This window comes from Mytilus galloprovincialis, chromosome 2 (assembly GCF_965363235.1).
Source record: "Mytilus galloprovincialis chromosome 2, xbMytGall1.hap1.1, whole genome shotgun sequence".
Taxonomy (NCBI): Eukaryota; Metazoa; Mollusca; class Bivalvia; order Mytilida; family Mytilidae; genus Mytilus; species Mytilus galloprovincialis.
The window spans coordinates 16,460,749-16,480,257 of record NC_134839.1 but is presented as its reverse complement, the minus strand read 5'-3'; the positions used below and the strand labels follow the sequence as shown (position 1 = coordinate 16,480,257).

The 19,509-nt window shown below is 32.0% G+C and overlaps 1 protein-coding gene and 2 long non-coding RNA genes across 3 annotated transcripts in view; 1 reads left to right on the top strand and 2 right to left on the bottom strand.

Annotated features, from left to right (window-relative positions):
* The window catches only part of LOC143063012 (outer dynein arm-docking complex subunit 4-like), a 180,194-nt gene that overhangs the window by 122,118 nt on the left and 38,567 nt on the right, over window positions 1-19,509 (bottom strand). The gene's annotated exons all lie outside the window — the stretch shown is intronic.
* The window catches only part of LOC143063007 (uncharacterized), a 45,898-nt gene that overhangs the window by 15,263 nt on the left and 11,126 nt on the right, over window positions 1-19,509 (top strand). The gene's annotated exons all lie outside the window — the stretch shown is intronic.
* LOC143062134 (uncharacterized) lies at window positions 8,034-8,801 on the bottom strand. The gene is made up of 2 exons (XR_012974569.1): window positions 8,724-8,801; window positions 8,034-8,187 (listed from the first exon to the last, which is right to left on the bottom strand). It is a non-coding gene; the product is annotated as an uncharacterized LOC143062134 (long non-coding RNA).

Below are 19,509 nucleotides of genomic sequence, written 5' to 3'. Positions count from 1 at the left end.
GCTAAAATTGTCCGTTTATAAATTTATAAATTATTAAGAAACTAAGGTTTCAACTCCCTCAGGCAAAGTTGGCTTAAGATGAATTTGGCTATTTATTTTAGGTATTTTTTGACATACAGCTCTTCAACGGTTTCGGTACTTATACATCTTCGGATTTCAAATGTTTGGCTTTGAGCGTTCCTGATGAAGGTAAATCCAGAAAAGCGCTTCGGACGCAAGAAATTAATAACGTGTTGTTTTCATTATTGTATATATTACAGTCCCTCTTGACCTAAAATTAGAACTGAATTACTGTACAGCTATATAGATTTGCAGAAAGAAAGAGCAAATAAGGTCAGTTTAGATTGATGCGGTCAAAAGATTTTATTACACGACTCAGTCTGAAGTATGAAAACTACTGATATTTGTTTACGATTCAATACTTTGAATAAAAAGAGGACATGCTGGCACTATAAATTCATGCGAACAAAATTTTTAGGTCATTGTTTTCCAATATTGCTGTAACTTGTATATTACAGTCCCTCTTGACCTAAAATTATAACTGAATTGCTGTACAGCTATAAAGATTTGCAGAAAGAAAGAGCAAATATGGTCAGTTAAGATTGATGCGGTCAAAAGATTTTATTACACGACTCAGTCTGAAGTATGAAAGTACTGATATTTGTTTACGATTCAATACGTTGAATAAAAAGAGGACATGTTGGCACTATAAATTCATGCGTACAAAATTTTGAGGTCATTGTTTTCCAAAATTGCTATAACTTGTATATATTACAGTCCCTCTTGACCTAAAATTATAACTGACTTGCTGTACATCTATATAGATTTGCAGAAAGAAAGAGCAAATAAGGTCAGTTTAGATTGATGGGGTCAAAAGATTTTATTACACGACTCAGTCTGAAGTATGAAAACTACTGATATTTGTTTACGATTCAATACTTTGAATAAAAAGAGGATATGCTGTCGCTATAAATGCATGCGAACAAAATTTTGAGGTCATTGTTTTCCAATATTGCTATAATATGTATATATTACAGTCCCTCTTGACCTAAAATTATAACTGAATTACTGTACAGCTATATAGATTTGCAGAACGAAAGAGCAAATAAGGTCAGTTTAGATTGATGCGGTCAAAAGATTTTATTACACGACTCAGTCTGAAGTATGAAAACTACTGATATTTGTTTTCGATTCAATACTTTGAATAAAAAGAGGACATGCTGGCACTATAAATTCATGCGTACATAATTTTGAGGTCATTGTTTTCCAATGGAAGATCAATGCATTTGAATGAGGACAATAAATTTTAGTTGGACCCCCCCCCCTTTTTTTTAAACTGCTGGTTCCGTCCGTGGTGGTTTGGGCCGGAATAACGTATTACATTAAGGTCAGATAATTTTGTTATGTAAAACGAGTCATCCTGACTCCCCAAATGACAAATGTAAAATAAATGAAATAATTAACGGCTTAATATATGTTTAAAAAATGAAAGAAAAACAAATAATTTATGTAACACATCAACAAAAGAAAATCACTGAATAACAGGCTCCTGACTTGGAACAGGCACATACATGCAGAATATGGCGAGGTTAAACATGTTCTCTTGCCGATTATAAATCTGAAATAAAACCGGCAAAATTGCAAAACTCTATATAATATTAATCGCTATTTTGCCGAAGCCTTTATATTAAGACAAATATTTCTTAAAACTTATAAATCAATTCTAGCCGTAGAATTTATAAATCAATTTTAGCCGTAGAATTTATAAATTAATTCTGGCCGTAGAATTTATAAATCAATTCTAGCCGTAGAATTTGAAATCAATTCTAACCGTAGAACTGTTCTAGAAGTAGAACTGACCAAAGATTTGGTCAGTTCTAGCTAGAACTGTCTGAAACTGTTCTAGGGTAGAACTGTCAGGATCAGTTCTAGCTAGAACTGTCCAAATCAGTTCTAGGTAGAACTGACCAAATCAGTTCTAGCTAGAACAGTTCTAACCTAGAACTGACTAAAAGGTGTCAGGCTGACAGTTCTACATACTGTTCTAGAACAGTTCTCCTGACAGATTCTGACAGAATTTATGAGAGGTTTGAACTGATCTCCACTGTATTTAATATAAGATTCAAATGTCTTGTTGATAGTTCACATGACATCATTATTTAAACAATTAAAAACAGGTATGATCAGCTGCACCGTCTTATTCTCATCTGAACTGTCATAAAAATCTATCATACAACTATCTGTTACATATTTTTAACCTTTTCCCTAGAACAGGTCTACTCTCTAACTAATCAGACAAGTATACTATGTATGAGTAATTTTTGGTAACCCCTCCCCCCTAGAAATTAGGGGTTCGTTTAAGGTAGGAAATTAAATTGTATTTTGTTTAAACATGATTAATAATACTTTTTATGTCCAGCATACATGTAATGACTCCCATCTATTCTTTGCGGGCATTAAATAATGGACTTCATAAAAGATAACCGTTTTATTTATTGTCATATAATCCACTCTATTAACACAATGTAGCATGAATAACAAAGGTATGCTGGTGTTCAATGAATGATTACAAATGATGACAGGTAAGTATAACTCCAAACTGAACTTGAACATCAAACGGTAAAAAGCTGAAAGAACAAATAAAAACTCAAAATAAAACCTATCAATCAAAAAGATTTGCCAAAACATACAAAAATACAAAGTTGGCTTATGACACTAATTGTGTTCCATACATGCACATAAAAAATACAAGTATTAACAATATATCAAGTTTGTAACATAACTGTGAGTCAAAACTGGTGTGTACAGCTTTTAATGTGTTGAAAACTCGACAAGTATCAAAAATTATGTATGCAAATTATGACACGAATTGCTTTCCATACTTTAAAAATAACGAAATGAGGGGGGTGCTATGAATCATACAAAAATTAGCAAAAAGGGTATTTGAATGTTTATAGAACATTTTTATAGTGTAAATGTTGTATCTGTGTGTTTACAAGTAATAACAAACGGTTGTGAAACAATAAAACAAATAATCTGGTGACGTGGCATATTTGTCATCATTGTCATTTACCCAACGTTTTATACGTAATCAAAACACAATACATGTTATATATGTTTACAATAAACAGTTCTTCAAATTGTCAATATGCTATAAACTTACACTGTGCCGGAATCTGGCAGATATATCAATAAATGATGCTGAATCATCAACGTGAGCATGTAAATAAGGGGAAATTACAAAAGAGGGGAAAGTAACGAAGAAGATAGTAAATGTAAGTCAACTTTCGGAAACATCATGAAATAATTACGGACGAGTAAGTACACTCCCCGTCTGGCATGCTATTTATGCCACTACACTATTCATAAGTTCTTGACAATAGCACAAGTTCTGTCACTGTTCTAACGAAGAAAGCTGGTTTTACACAGTCTTTGTCCACAGTACGCACTATACGAATTTCTACCTTACGTACTAAATTGTCAGCACTAGGGAATGTTTTAGTGACTTTTCCCATTGGCCAACTTAAGCGATTAACTTGATTGTCCTTGAGCAACACAACATCTCCTTCTTGAATGTTTTCTCTTTCTTGAGTCCATTTCTGTCGACATTGTAAAGTTTGCAAGTATTCCACTCGCCAACGTTTCCAGAAAACGTTCGAAAGGTATTGTACACGCTTCCACTGTGCAACTTTACTATCGGTATAATACTGAATATCAGACAAAGGTATATCTAACTGGTCAGATATTGTTTGTCCTATTTCTGTTGCTAGCAAAGCTCCACATAGTTCTCAACGTGGAATCGTATGAGTGTGACTGGGTGCAACTTTTGCCTTTCCCATAATAAAACCAAAATTCTTATCGTCATCTAGTTGTATGTAACCAACTGCGGCTATTGCCTTCTCTGATGCGTCGGAATAAATGTGAATCTTCCTTGTTTTCGCTAAACTAAATGAAGTAGGTACAAACATCCTTTTGAATTTTACTTTTTCCAAATCAAAGAGTGACGTTCTCCAAGATTCCCATTCGTTGTAAACCTCTTCCGGTATCCACATTATCTGTCCTGTCATAACTGATCTAAGCAGTAATTTTCCTTTAATAGTTACTGGTGCTAAGTATCCAAGAGGATCAAATATACTGTTTATTGTTGACAATAATCCTCGACGAGTATACGGTTTGACAACTCTATCGATGCAGTACATGAAAGTATCAGTTTCAAGGTTCCAGTTCATACCAAGGCTATGTTGTACAGGAAGAATATCGGAACTAAGGTCGAGATCCTTAAGACTCTTTGCAAGATCTTCATTATCAAACGAATGCATAACTTCCTCAACATTTGAAGATATCTTGTGTAGTCGAATATTACCAATAGATTTTAAAGCTGACTTAGTTCTCTTCATGAGATCAATTGCTTCGGCGCTAGAAGGTTTCGAAGTTAAACCATCATCAACGTGAAAATCTAGTGACAAAATCAAGCATATCGGAGCCAAAGTCATTTTCTCCTTCCATGGCAGTTTTTCTAAGTCCGTATGATGCAATAGCAGGACTAGGACTGTTGCCGAATACGTGCACACACATGCGATACACTGTTAGAGGTTTGACAAAATCATTGTCGGTGTACCAGAAAAATCGTAGATAGTCTCTGTGTTTTTCATCAACTTTAAAACTGTAAAACATTTGTTCTATATCGCCCATAATGGCCACTTGCTCCCTACGGAAGCGGAGCAAAACACCGATAAGATTATTCGTCAAATCCGGTCCACTAAGCAACACATTGTTAAGAGACACTCCATCAAATTGTGCAGAGGAATCAAATACAGCACGAAGTTTCCCAGGTTTCTTGGGGTGATAAACCCCGAATATAGGCAAATACCATTGTTCCTGATCATCGTTGATATGTGGGGCCTTTTCAGCACGACCCTTTTCTAGAATTGTATTCATGAAAGTGAAGAAATGTTCACGCTTCTGAAGATCTTTGCGAAGATTTGCATCTAGACCTTTGGCTCTTTTCCATGCTAGATTTCTGTTATTTGGTAGAACTTGACGATCTTGTCGAAACGGTAATGTGGCGGACCAATTACCACTTGAGTCCTTCCAAAGGTTTGTATCCATAGATTCTATAAATTCTCTGTCATCACGAGACAGTCCAGGTTTATCATCATCAGGACGGCGAATAAACACATCTTTGCCAATTTTGTCGTATGCACTTTCATCAACTTCAAGTGCACGCACTTCATCAATTTTAAGTTCACTTGTACACGGTGGAAATATCGATATTCTATCTGAAGAAAGTAAGTATGTCTTTTTAACACGAGTTTCGTCTGGATAGTGCAGTTTTCCGAGACAAGTTTCACCAATAACTGTCCATCCCAGAGGAAGTTTCTGTGCGTAAGGCGTATTTTCAGATCCAATTCTTTGATCAAGCACGTGATGAGCAGAAATGAGATCGCGTCCAATTAAGAGCAAGATTTTGGACTCTTCGTCAAGAGGTTCAATAAATTCCACGAGATCACTGAGATGATTATGAAACAAAACAACTTCCTGAGTAGGTATTTCGTCTTTAGAATCTGGAATGAGGTTACACTCTAAAATGTCAGGCACATTAAATTGAGTTTGTTTATCTAATGACTCGACAACTAAACCACTAAGCTTTCGACCAGATGCTTGAGATTTTCCAGAACATGTTGACAATGTAAAATCAGAGACACTCGTTGATCCAAAGTAATCGAAGAGTTCCGATTTTCCTAAGGTTCTATTCGATTGATCGTCCATTAAAGCATATACTTTTAGCCTTCTATCCGGATTGTCACTACGATACACTTCTACTGGTATTATCTTTGCACATGATTTGCCACCAAATTTATTCATGCAAATCTGTGTGCATGCTGATTGTATAGGAGTTTGAACTTCGTGTTCCAAATCAACAGGCTCCCCGCCATGACCTGATGGCTCTGTAGACTGTTGATCACGATTTTTTATATGCAGTGCTGTAGGGTGATCTGTTTTTCCACACTCACCACATTTGATTGCGTTAGGACAGTTCCGTTTAAAATGTGATACTGACAAGCAACATCCGAAACATAATTTGTTCAACTTTAAAAATTGTCTACGTTCTTGTATTGGCTTTGATTTAAATGTTCTACAATCATTAAGTGTATGGTTTGTACCATGAATCAAACATTTCTCACGTGGATCCACACTTTGACTCCTCTCATTTTTTGTTTCAGCGAAGTCTGTTTTCCTGGTACGAACGTCATTAAGTTTCCCTTTTGTTGTTGGTAGTTTATCCTTAAAACCAGTGTTTGCCTGTTGACTGTCATATAAAAAACTTGGATTGTTCTTTACCTTACTTTGTTGCTGAATAAACTAAGCAAATACATGAAATGGCGGATATATTGTTTTGTTTTTATCGTTATAATTAACGGCCATAGTAGTCCATCGTTCCTGAAGCTGATATGGAAGCTTAGCTACGATTGGTGTTACACCAACTGATGAGTCAAAATAGGAAAATATAACCTTGTAATTGTCATTTTCTTTCACAGATGATATCTCTGACAAGATGTCTGACAGATCATACAACTTAAAATAATCTTTATTTATAATGCGTGGAAAAGCTGCTAGTTTTGTCTTGAGTGCACTATCGATAAGCTCTGGGCTACCATACCTTTCATTCAATCTCTCCCAGATTAGCTTTAGAGCTCTTGACGGATTGTTAGTATTCGCAGCTTTGATACTTTGAACTTGTGTTTTAGAACTAGGACCAGTCCACTTTAACAATAGGTCTATTTCCTCACTTGAATCTGTATCAATCTCTTTCACTATTTTCTTGAAACTATCCTTCCAAGATGGATAATACTCGGGTTTGTCATTAAAAATATTGAACCTTGACATTAAGAGATCACGTTTTAGCAAGAAACGTGTGAAATCAGTAGCAAGAGTTCTATCACTCGGATAAGGATGATTATCTGACACATGCGTATCTGCAATAATATTTTTTCTTGGAATGAACGAGTTGGCGTGTGGGTCTAATGTTCCACTGACATGTGTGTTTTCTTGATCGATATGAGTTGAATGTTTGTTTTCTTTATCGATATGAAATGCATCAGTGTTTTCTTTGTCGATCTCAATTGAACTAATTTGTTTGTGAACATGATTAATATATGCAGCAGTTTTTGATTTCGAATCAAGCGGTGGTTGATCAGGCAACACTTGTGACATATTTTCATCGCATTCATTTTGCAAAGCATTAGCCTCCGCTTCAACTGCTGCTGCTTCCTTCTGTCGAGAAAGCAGGTCTAAATCGGCTTCAATGTCGGCCTTCTTGCGTTCTACTTTTGCTGATTCTATCGACCTTTTCTCTTCTATAAGAGCCTTCTCCTTCAATAATAAAGTTTCTTTCTCTGCAAAATGAACTTTCACCTTTGCAGCTTCAGCTTTGGCCCTTGCTCTTGCAAGAACTGATGAAGAGGAGGAACTATGTGTTTTTCTGGATGAGTGGCTTCTCCTAGAACTTCTGCTAGCTAAGGAATTCTCTCTCTCTATAGCACGTAACTCATTAATGAATGTGTTCATTCGTTTACTTTCTGTTTCCACAAATTGCGTAAAATCTTGCATTTCACATGATAGTTTATGAACTTCATCCATGCCTTCAGCAGTGTTAGTCCTCGAAAGAAAATCTAAGTATTCTTTACAAATTGTGTCATAACGTACAGTTCCACTCATGAATTCTGTTTTTAGCTCCTGTAATGATGTTAACTCATTTGAATACGGTTCAATGTTTCTTGCTAAAAGCTGAAGGTCACTTTTTACGATTTGCATTTTCAACAGAAATTTTCTTTGTTTGTTTTCAAAAAGTTCTTTACCACTCTCAGTAAGTGTGCGTAATCTTTTAGTACTTGACGCAGAGTCAGTATTGTCTTCTATACCAGCCATCTTGAATGCCGGGTAAGTTATATCACTAGCCAGTCAAATCTCCTTAGTCTTTTTACTGTAATGACTCCCATCTATTCTTTGCGGGCATTAAATAATGGACTTCATTAAAGATAACCGTTTTATTTATTGTCATATAATCCACTCTATTAACACAATGTAGCATGAATAACAAAGGTATGCTGGTGTTCAATGAATGATTACAAATGATGACAGGTAAGTATAACTCCAAACTGAACGTGAACATCAAACGGTAAAAAGCTGAAAGAACAAATAAAAACTCAATATAAAACCTATCAATCAAAAAGATTTGCCAAAACGTACAAAAATACAAAGTTGGCTTATGACACTAATTGTGTTCCATACATGCACATAAAAAATACAAGTATTAACAATATATCAAGTTTGTAACATAACTGTGAGTCAAAACTGGTGTGTACAGCTTTTAATGTGTTGAAAACTCGACAAGTATCAAAAATTATGTATGCAAATTAAGACACGAATTGCTTTCCATACTTTAAAAATAACGAAATGAGGGGGGTGCTATGAATCATACAAAAATTAGCAAAAAGGGTATTTGAATGTTTATAGAACATTTTTATAGTGTAAATGTTGTATCTGTGTGTTTACAAGTAATAACAAACGGTTGTGAAACAATAAAACAAATAATCTGGTGACGTGGAATATTTGTCATCATTGTCATTTACCCAACGTTTTATACGTCATCAAAACACAATACATGTTACATATGTTTACAATAAACAGTTCTTCAAATTGTCAATATGCTATAAACTTACACTGTGCCGGAATCTGGCAGATATATCAATAAATGATGCTGAATCATCAACGTGAGCATGTAAATAAGGGGAAATTACAATAGAGGGGAAAGTAACGAAGAAGATAGTAAATGTAAGTCAACTTTCGGAAACATCATGAAATAATTACGGACGAGTCAGTACAATACAAACAATATGAAATCAATGTAAGAAAATATCAACTTTTCAAACACGAAAGTTTTACAGGTTTCTAATCATTAAACGATATTTACATAATATTGTATGAAGAATGCATCTTTTACTAGAGCACAACTCTAAACTAATATTTTCCCCTGTTCTGTCAAAGTGACACCTTGTAAAAGTAATGCTTTTGTATCCTTAAACATTTTATTTTTAATGACAGAAATTACTTTTCTACAATCTAGTCTACCATGAAATTGTCCGTTCTTTTTGGACTTGAAAGTTGGATATCTTAAGCATCTCTTTTTGGTTTTATCTCAGAACAGAAAAAAATAACGCGTAATTTGACTCGTCATTAATCACGATTCCGAGTTAAGTGTCGTTATATTGTTTACTTTATATAATTAATATATAATACACTAAACCATTTAAGAATTAAATCATCCTTATTCCATCTGCTAAAATAGATTTTAAAATGCACGCTAACATGCTAACGGGAAACATACAGACTGATTAATGCGTATTTTTTTTAGAACCTAACATAGCTACATATTACATAATAGTAGTACAATCCTCGTCTCTCGGGTATATTTGCATAAACAACAGATTTTGTTCAAAATTTAAAGCTTTATTACATAAAACATAATTATTTCAAGATAGTGAGAAAATATCTGTTAGTAATGGTCCTGTCCAATCAGTCAGGAAGAGGTTAAAATAAGAGTAATAAATCCTGAAAAGTAACCTAGATAAGATATAGATATTGTTTATGATTATGCAGTTATCAAGATATGCAGATTTGAATTGCTCTTTTGATCTTTCCGCTGTCCGAAGGTTTATTGGCAGGATGTAGCATTTTTGAATAATATTTATCAATGATACATGTATTGACAATTAGAACTTAAAAAGATATGTAATGAGAAATCTTTATGCAGGTATACAATTATACAATCTGAATTTTTGAAAGATTTAACATTTACTGTACACTGCAGCGTGTTTTCTTTATTTACATAGCAAATAAAGGCATCAGTAGTATACCGCTGTACAAAACTTTTCAGAATTGTGGGTCCTCTTTGGTCTACAACTGGGAATTTTATTTAGCTTTTAAAATATATTTGATTCGAGTGTCACTGATGAGTCTGTTGTAGACGATACGCGCATTTGATAATTTAGAAGCCTGGTATCTTAAATCAGTTTTTTCTTGTAACAGTATTTATGATGTTGCTAAATAAAACTAATTCTACGGGAAAGTGGACGATAATAGAAAATAAGATGGCATGTTTCTATTATCAGTAAATAAATGTATTTTAGCCTTCATTTACTACTGTTTATATCGTGTTGTAATTACATTGATATGTTTATGTTTTTGCTAATATTGATATCATTAAGATAAGTATTGGTTTCTGGTTTGATTTTGTGACTGTTTATTTTTCTTTAACTATTCTGGGACCATCAAGTTAAATAAGATAAAGTGATCACAGAGCAGAAAAAAGAAATTGTAAATGCCGCGAGTCGAATATTCCTTTTTCTTGATTTTAGATACGATTATAAAAAAAAACACACTGAAATGAATTTTACAGCGAACATTTCGTTTAACATTAAAAAATTTCATATAAATAAAACCTAAATAATAGCGACAATAACAGTCATTTCAATTTTAAAGAAAATCCGAAAAGTATGTTTTCGAGAAAATGCCTTTGGTTTGCAATGTTTACGTTCAGTCTATGAATTTCATTTTACATAATATCTAATTCGCTTTTTCACTGAAAGTATAAAGGATATTTATACATTTTTCCCCCGATATTGATATTCAATTCAATATACGCTATGTTCTAAAAAAAAATGTCAACATATGGAAAAACTTCAAAGAGTATGAGAGATGAGCAATGTGCAATTCAATATTAGTATACCATTCTGTTCAGTAGTACTGGAGAAATATTATACACTCACACTAGTATAATATTTGTAGTATACCATTAAAGCACTATAGTCATATTTGTATAGTAGTGAAGTGGTCCGGGATGTTATGATAATCGCCGGATCATACTTGGTTTCTGCATCAAATATGACACCATTATATTAATTGTAACTTACATGATTAGTACGTCATTTCGTTTCTTTTATTTTTATTAAGAGATGATTATGAACTGTCGCTGCAGGCAAAGTTTATTTCAGCATACGGAAATCCAAATATAATATGTTTCAAAATGTACAAAACCATCGTGTTTGTGTTTTGTTTTCATGTTTGTTTTCATGTTGTGTTTTTCATATTGATATTACTAATAAGTTAATATATCAATGTTCAAAGCCTGCACTGACGGCATAGAGCTGTTTATAAAAGAGAAAAATACCTGTTTATATTGATTCATTTCATGTCGTCTAGTAACTAACCATTAATTCAATTTACTAATATCATAGTAAATGTAACGTGGTGTTCTTTGCATGTTAAAGCAGATATTCCACTTAAAGCAGATGCAGTATGTAAAAAATCAAAGATACCGCAATGTAATTTTAGTTTGAATTAAAAATGATTATTTTATCAAATGCAATCCTACCGTGCAACGTCTTAATCAAAATGCTTATATATGCATGTAACAGGAAGTAAGCTTCAATTTTTCAAGTTTAATAAATAAAATCCCTTAAATGTTTATTCTTTTGAGTTGTGATTTATGCTCGTTAAAGGAATACGATGTTAGCAGGTTGAACTGATTTACATGTATACGTGCAAAGTGTTATTTGACGAAGAAAGCATCATTGGCAAAACATTCTACCAAATTAGTAATTTTTGTTTCTGATATAGTTAATTTCAGCATGCAATACGAAGTTGTAAGTACTAATCTGTTTATAACCTGGAAAAGATAACACAATATTTGCAATTTTCGGAAGGTTATGTGTATCATAGAAATGCACATCTTTCACAATAAAATACTAAAAAATAATTGCAGACCGAAAACCCCGATCTCAACAGTTTTGTTTTTTTTTTTACATTTGTTTCCAGACACTACTTCAGTTCGTATAAGAGATCATACTTCATGGATATTTGTTTTCAATCGGTATGAAAATTTATCAAAACTGTATAACCTTCACCAATTATACATTTGGCCAACGGGTGAAAAGCGGCATTATGTAGGTCTAATTTTAAATCAACGTACTGGTCGTTCTGATTGTAATACTGTGGAATCATTATTATTTGTTGGATACCAATTATCATTGTTTTTTTTGTACAGGTGAACCAAAGAATTGTTAACTGTATCTAGAACTTTATCTGCTAAACATAATTACACCTGCATATTTCGTACAATTTCACTTTCATGTTATTTTTCTCTTTTTCACAGTTGAGGATTTGTTTAAGGAAGGAAACGGTTGAAATTTGTGTTTTCAACATGTTCATAATTATAATTTCAAACATTTTTTAGTTCTAGTATTAAAATAATACAAGGTCAATGTCAGAAAAAAATATCTTACCCTCCCCAATTTTCTAAACCTTAGATAAAAAAGTTAATATTTTTATGACATTGGCAATGTATTATCTTATATGATATCTTATCCCTCCCCCAAAAATGTAAAATTGTTTAACATCTGTGTCTGCACGTCCCTCCCGTGACCATGTTTAACAAATACACAGAAAAAGAACAGATTTATCAATCATGTTTATGGCATCACAATGAAATCAAAATAATTTAATGTATCTTTTTGTAATTCTAAGGCGGTGTTGTAAAGCGTTCAACGTGCACAAATTTCCAATATGAATCGACCATACAAAATGTGCTTCGGTCAGCGGTTTATAACTCAACTCAAATGATAAAAGAACTAATAATTTCGTAAATAAAAGATATATATATTGAATTCGAAAATATTAGATATACATTGTGTATTTTATCAGTAATTATAATTTGGTATATATTCAATTTGTAAATAAAAGATATATATGACCTGAAATAACTTGAATACTAGTTAAAATAAAATCTCCATGAATAAAACCTGTATGATTTGTTTTCGTGTCTGTGATAGCATTACGAGGCTTTTAAGTTTCCTCGATTTTTCACCCTTTAACTTCTGAAAGATAAGAGTTACAATGTATAATATTTGCAGTAATTGCAAATATATCAAGAATTTTCACACTTTTGTGACAAATTTTTCGGATTTTGGGGATTTTGTTTTGTTTGAACAAACGTTTTAATGATATGGTACTAGCATACAAGCAGCGAGAAACAAGTTTTAGACACCATCACTTGACTTGTACAAGAATTCAACACATTGATTTAATTAAAAACAAAAATAAACTAGTCCTGAGGAACAATGTTAATCTGATACAAAATTCGAATTTGACTAGTTTACATGAGTATAACCATAACCTTTCATTTCTCCTTTTCTGTCTGACGTGAGACTTTCGCGGGGAGCCTTTATTACCTTAAACAATTTCATGTTTAATGACAGAATAATATTACACAATCTGTTCTGCAATGGAATTATCAGTTCGGTTTCGATTAATTAGTTTGATGATCCCTTTCATATCTGCCATCTCTCTTTTTAATTCTAGAACAGAAAAAATAATCGCGTATGTCAGTAGTCATTTATCACAATTCCAAGTTCTGTGCCATAATGCTGTTTATTAAATATGATTCTTGTGCATTAAAAATATTAAAAAAAAAATTATCTGCAATTCTGTACGCCAAAACATGCATTTAAAATGCATCCAAATATGATAACTTTAAATATGCAGACTGTTTAATGCGTATTTACACTAGAAGGTTAATTACGTTACACCATTGATAATTACCACATTGTAGAGTATTCGTTATTCTTCCACACGGAGACATGTTTCTCGCGTATATTTGCATAGAAAAATAGAAAATAAAGTTTGTTCAAAATTTCAAAGTCATATAATGCTTAACATATTATAAGGTAATCGGAAAACTTTTGTTTGTTATGATCCGTTCTAGTATATCAAGTGTAGGCTGAAAACTCGTCAATCAGAAACCCTCCTTGAAATAAAGGGTTGAGAAACGTAACAAAAAAGTATAGATACGATCTAGATATTTTTACACTTATACTGTAAACAAACATACATAATTGATTTATCCTTTTCTCTTTCCAGTGTCTGAAATTTTATTCACAAATTACAGAATTTCTTTAATTATACTCATCATTAGTATCATAAATAATAACTTAAGGTGGTACCTAACACTACAGGGAGATAACTCTGTAAAATCAGCTAAACGTTTTAATTACGTTGTGTTGTTAAAGGGATATTAAGCTTCTCAATGACCAAAATGAGTGTTTGTCAAACTGCTATATAACCAGTGTAATTTTTCTGATAAAACGCTTGGTTCAAATTTTTTGATTTTTTTATATTTTTGTTAAAGGGTCAAAGTATATACTTTGTCAAAATTTTGTGAAAATGAAACGAGCCAAATTAATTTTAGTGAAAGTGTTGGGTACCACCTTAATAGAATATAGAGAAATCTTAATGCAGGTATAAAAATATGCAATCTGTACAAATATACATCAGCTTTAATCCACAATGTGTTCTCTAACGGTATTTATGATGTTGCTAACTTTTTCCAGAGCAAAATGGACGATAATAGAATGTAACAGTACATAGATAAAGTATTTTTAGCTTGCTTTTAATATAAGTGGTTCACCGTGTTGTTTTAACGTAGTTTTGTTTATGTTTTTTCTTATATTGATATCATTAAGATAAGTATAGGTTGGATGAAATGCTCACAGAGGAAATTTATTTCGCCACATTATATTCACTGTTTCAAGTTATGAATCTTGCTAATTCACCCTACCGACGTATCGGAGATACCAAAGTTGTATTGTGGAGTTCGTGTTGCTCGGTATTGTCTTTAGTTGTCTATGTTTTTGTGTACAGTTGTTTGTCGTATTTCGTTTTTTTTTACATCACTTTCTCAGTTTGATACTGAATTTTGAATATTCCTTAGTGTTCTTTCGCTTCTCTTTTTAAATTTGATGCTGATGTAAAACAAAATTGCTAGGTGTTGAAATAGTTTATAACTTTTGAAGACTGAAATCTAATCTGAAGACGTTATTTTATCACCTTTCTATTGCATTTGTATCTATGAATTAGTAAATATTGATGTTTGTTAGGTTTGGTGATTTTGCGCAAATTGTCCCAAAAATTTAAAAGGACATAAAATGTTTAAGTTCTTTCAAGATATTGAAAAATTAAAAAGTATCGAAAAGCAGGAGAGTAACATATTCGAAATGTGCTCACAAAAGTTCCAATTCATTTAGGTTATGCGACTGACCAAACAGAACGTCATTCTGTTTAGAAGTATGGACAAGAAAGAAGATCTATACATCCTCTCTAGAAAGTGTGTATACTACTGTAGCCTGTACCAAGTCAGGAATATAACAGTTGTTATCTATTCGCTTAGTGTGTTTTAGCTTTTGCTTTTGCCATTTGATTAGGGACATTTCTTTTTGAGTTTTCCTCGGTGTTCAGTTATTATGTGATTTTACTTGTTACCTCTTTTACACCATTGGTCATATTTGTATAGTGACACAGTGGTGCAAGATGTTAAGATGATAGAAGGATCATAATTTAGTTTTTACTTCAATATGACAGCCATTATGCTACAGGTGAAGTAAAGACCTTGCTAACATAAAATGTCATTTTTCGTGACGTCAAACTGTGATATATTGGGAAACAATACCTTTTTCTATTGATTTTAGTCATTTACATAAAAACGAGTACATTGAGACCACCCTATTTTAAATGACGTTTGGCTGAATTATGTATAAAGAACTTTTGTACCATTTTTATCACCGAATATTTATTTGATTATATTATTATATGGCGAAAATGCCGGGTTTTCCTAGAATTATAATGAAAATCAATAAAAATGAATTATTTTTAAAAAGTTTTAGCTTTCTTTTGAAATGAAGATATTCCAAAAAGTTTTTTTTACATAAATGCGCATGTGTTTATCTGATGAATAAAAAAAGTTAAGTTTGCAAGTGGAAACGATAAAAATGTCCAAGAAACAAAAATGCTAAGAAAATGCCTAAATGCTCGACCATATTTATCTCGGTATGTAGCAAACGACGGCATACTTTTTTCATCATATATTTGAATTGAAAACGTGAAATAAAGATTGTATTGAAATTTTCTAGAAGGTCTGAATGGAAGTGTAGAAGAGGAAAAAGTGAGCAAACAGTACATAATGAATAGCCAAAAAAAAAATAAAAACATAAAATTTATAACATAAACAAAACAAAAAGAATCAAAAATGAGGGAGGATTTAGTTATAAAGATTGAAAATAATGGAGTGCTTAATTATAGAACAAACGAGAATTATGGAGTACCTTATTGTAAAGAATAAAGAATAAAGCAGTGTTAAATTATAAAGAAGCGAGAGAAGTGGTCATTGAAATCAAGAAACAAAAATGCTAAGAAAATGCCTAAATGTTCGAACATATTTATCTCGGTATGTAGCAAACGAAGGCATACTTTTTTTCATCATATATTTGAATTGAAAACGTGAAAAAAAGATTGTATTGAAATTTTCGTTAAAAATTACTTTGGGATCAAACTATACCATATGCCCTTAATTATAGGTAAGACCTGTAGCACAATTTTATATAAGCGCTCTTATAAATATCGATGATGATCTATTTGTGTTTGTCTATTTTTTGCATATTTATAAAACCACATATAAAATATTGAGACTAATTTTTCCGGAAAAATAAACCTGAATGATTTTGTTCTATGTTGACTTTGATTGTAAGAGATCGTATTGATGAATTATTGTGTCATTTGTCTTTGGATTACGGTTTTGTGAGATCAATTTCTTGAGATTCTACGAATACCAAGAATAAAATAAGATATTTATTCCGATTTGGATTTTACGAATTTTCCTTGAAACAGTCATCCATTTTTTGGTAGAATTATAAAAATATTCCAAATAGCTTTTTTTGCGATTAATTCTTTTATATTTTACTGTAGTCATCAAATTGGCATTTCAACTTATGCTAATATGATTTATTTAGCTGAAAGATATGTGAATAGTAAAACAAATAGAATTGCTTGTAGTTTGCACATAAACGTCTAGGGTCTTCTAGTTTGGCATGCACGAGGGTCTAAATGGAAGTGTAGAAGAGAAAATAGTGAGCAAACAGTACATAATGTATAGCCAAAAAAATAAAATTTATAAAATAAGCAAAAAACAAAAAGAATCAAAAATGAGGGAGGACTAAATTATAAAGAATCGAAAATAATGGAGTGCTTAATTATAGACCAAACGAGAATAATGGAGTACCTTATTATAAAGAATAAAAAATAATGCAGTGTTAAATTATAAAGAATCGAGAAAAGTGGTCATTGAAATCAAGATACGGAGGACCCTACTTCCATCCCAACTCGCATGCATGATAAATGAATGTATGTGTAACTTCATGGAATACTTTCAAGTCACATATACATTGATTTATATGTTGTGCATGTACACACCTTTATGCCTTTTGTAAATGTAACATAGTTTTTAAATGACTAAAAAGATTCTTCTTTAAATTTACATTCACAGTCCAAAAAGCATTAAAAATGACATTAATGTTGCACAAACCGCAATATTGGATGCCATTTTCTAACTTACAAAGTTGTCTTTGTCTATTATTTATGTTTATTCACCTGCTTGGAAATGACAAAACCTTTTTTGATCAAAATATTACCATATAATATTAAGCAATAAATTTGATCATGAAGATTGTTTAACAACTAAAGGCTTTTTTATGAGTGATTCTTGTAGGTTCCAATACCAATTTCTGACCTGAGAATTTTCAACAACAAAAATATCAATGTTCAAAGTATTCACTAACCGTATAGAGCTGTTTATGAATAAAGGCATTACCTGTTTATATTGATTCAATGCACCATCACATCTCGACTAACGATTTGTTTGATTTAACAATATCAGAGTAAATGCAACGTGGTTTTCTTTGCATGTGAGAGCAGATATTCCACTTAAACCAGAAGTAGTATGTAAAAAATCAAAGATACCACAAAGTTATTTTAATTCATATTAAAAATGAGGTTTCATAAAATGCAATTCTACCGTTCTACGTCTTAATCAAAGTGGTTATAGTTGCATGTCACAGGAAGTAGTTTTAAATGTTTATTCGTTTGAGTAGTTCTTATTGCTTATTAAAGCATAACCATGATTACGAGTTTAACAGGTTGAAATGAATTGCACGTATACGTGTACAGTATTATTGAGATTATTTTTAGTTGGTTATACGAACGCATTATTAACATAGCGTTATATCGATGTTTTTGATGTAGTAAATTTTATCTTGTTATTCACTGTTGATAAATAAGGTAAATAAAACTTAAATACAGCCCGTAACAGAGAAGTGATCGAATTGATGTTTCTTTACCGTCAAAATTAGCTACGTTATCGACAAACTTAATTGAGTAGTGACCGAACTATTGGTACTTTAACGTTAAAAAGATTGACAATGCTGACAAACTTTCATGTGTCGATAATCAAGTTTAATACCGATAATATTGAAAATAATTCTAATAATATGAAACAAAATATGTCCATGCACCATTCCGATTGGGCGAAAAAAACAAAAAAAAGATTTATGGAAGGACGTCTTGATAGTATTATTTCCTTTACAATTTTACCCAAAACTAAACAATTAAAAAGGTGTTGATGGGAATTAAGTCCTTTATTTTTTCGGACTACAATGTGTACCGTATGTGTGATGGATTTAAATTCAATCAATAACTTTGAAATATTTTCTCATATGTATACACAAAAGGGAGGACTGGTATTTGTACTTCTGTTAGAATATGTCTTCGTCCGTTTCACATGCCAAACTTTTTTCTAGTACAGTTTAAACGGGAAAATTTTGTTGAGAATTTTTTTTAATATGACAAAATAACGAGCAAAACTATTTCTTGCAATGGCACACACAGAGAATATTTTTTCAAGTAAAAATCAGTAAAAAAAATTTCTCCAAAATATACCATAGCCAGGACCTGACAGTTTTTAGCAGTGTACAAATGAAAATCGTCCGGAAAACTGCGCTTGCTGTCATTTTGAGGGATCATGCAACATTTCACCTATTATCCATAAACAACATAGGTTCTCAATTACTAAAAAAAAGTTCTAAAAGATAATTTCAAATCAGAGTAAACATAACTACTTAACTTCCTTATATCCAGTCGAATTTGTCTATAATAGGTTACACAAAGCTGGTTCTTAAAACGTTTGTGTCAGGGAAAACATTTTTCTTTGACTTTTAAAACATGTAGGGGAAACGGATTTCCTAACCATTCACATATGATATTCCGTATTTCTGATTTTTTGTTCGATAACGTAAATTATACGACTTTTTTTATGACTACATGAACTTGTGCCGTTTATTTTTGCTGGTCTTTAGGAAGACAATTTACAATTGTGAAGTGAACGGAGGCACTTATACATAACCTTATAATTCTGTTTGGAAACAAAAATAAATTCCCAATATATAAATATACATGTATGAATATACATGTATTATATGTCGTGTACATGATTGGATTTTGTAGATATAACTACCGCACAGAAAAAGTATCATGGATTTCGAGCTTTCAAAACTTCGACTTAAACAATGA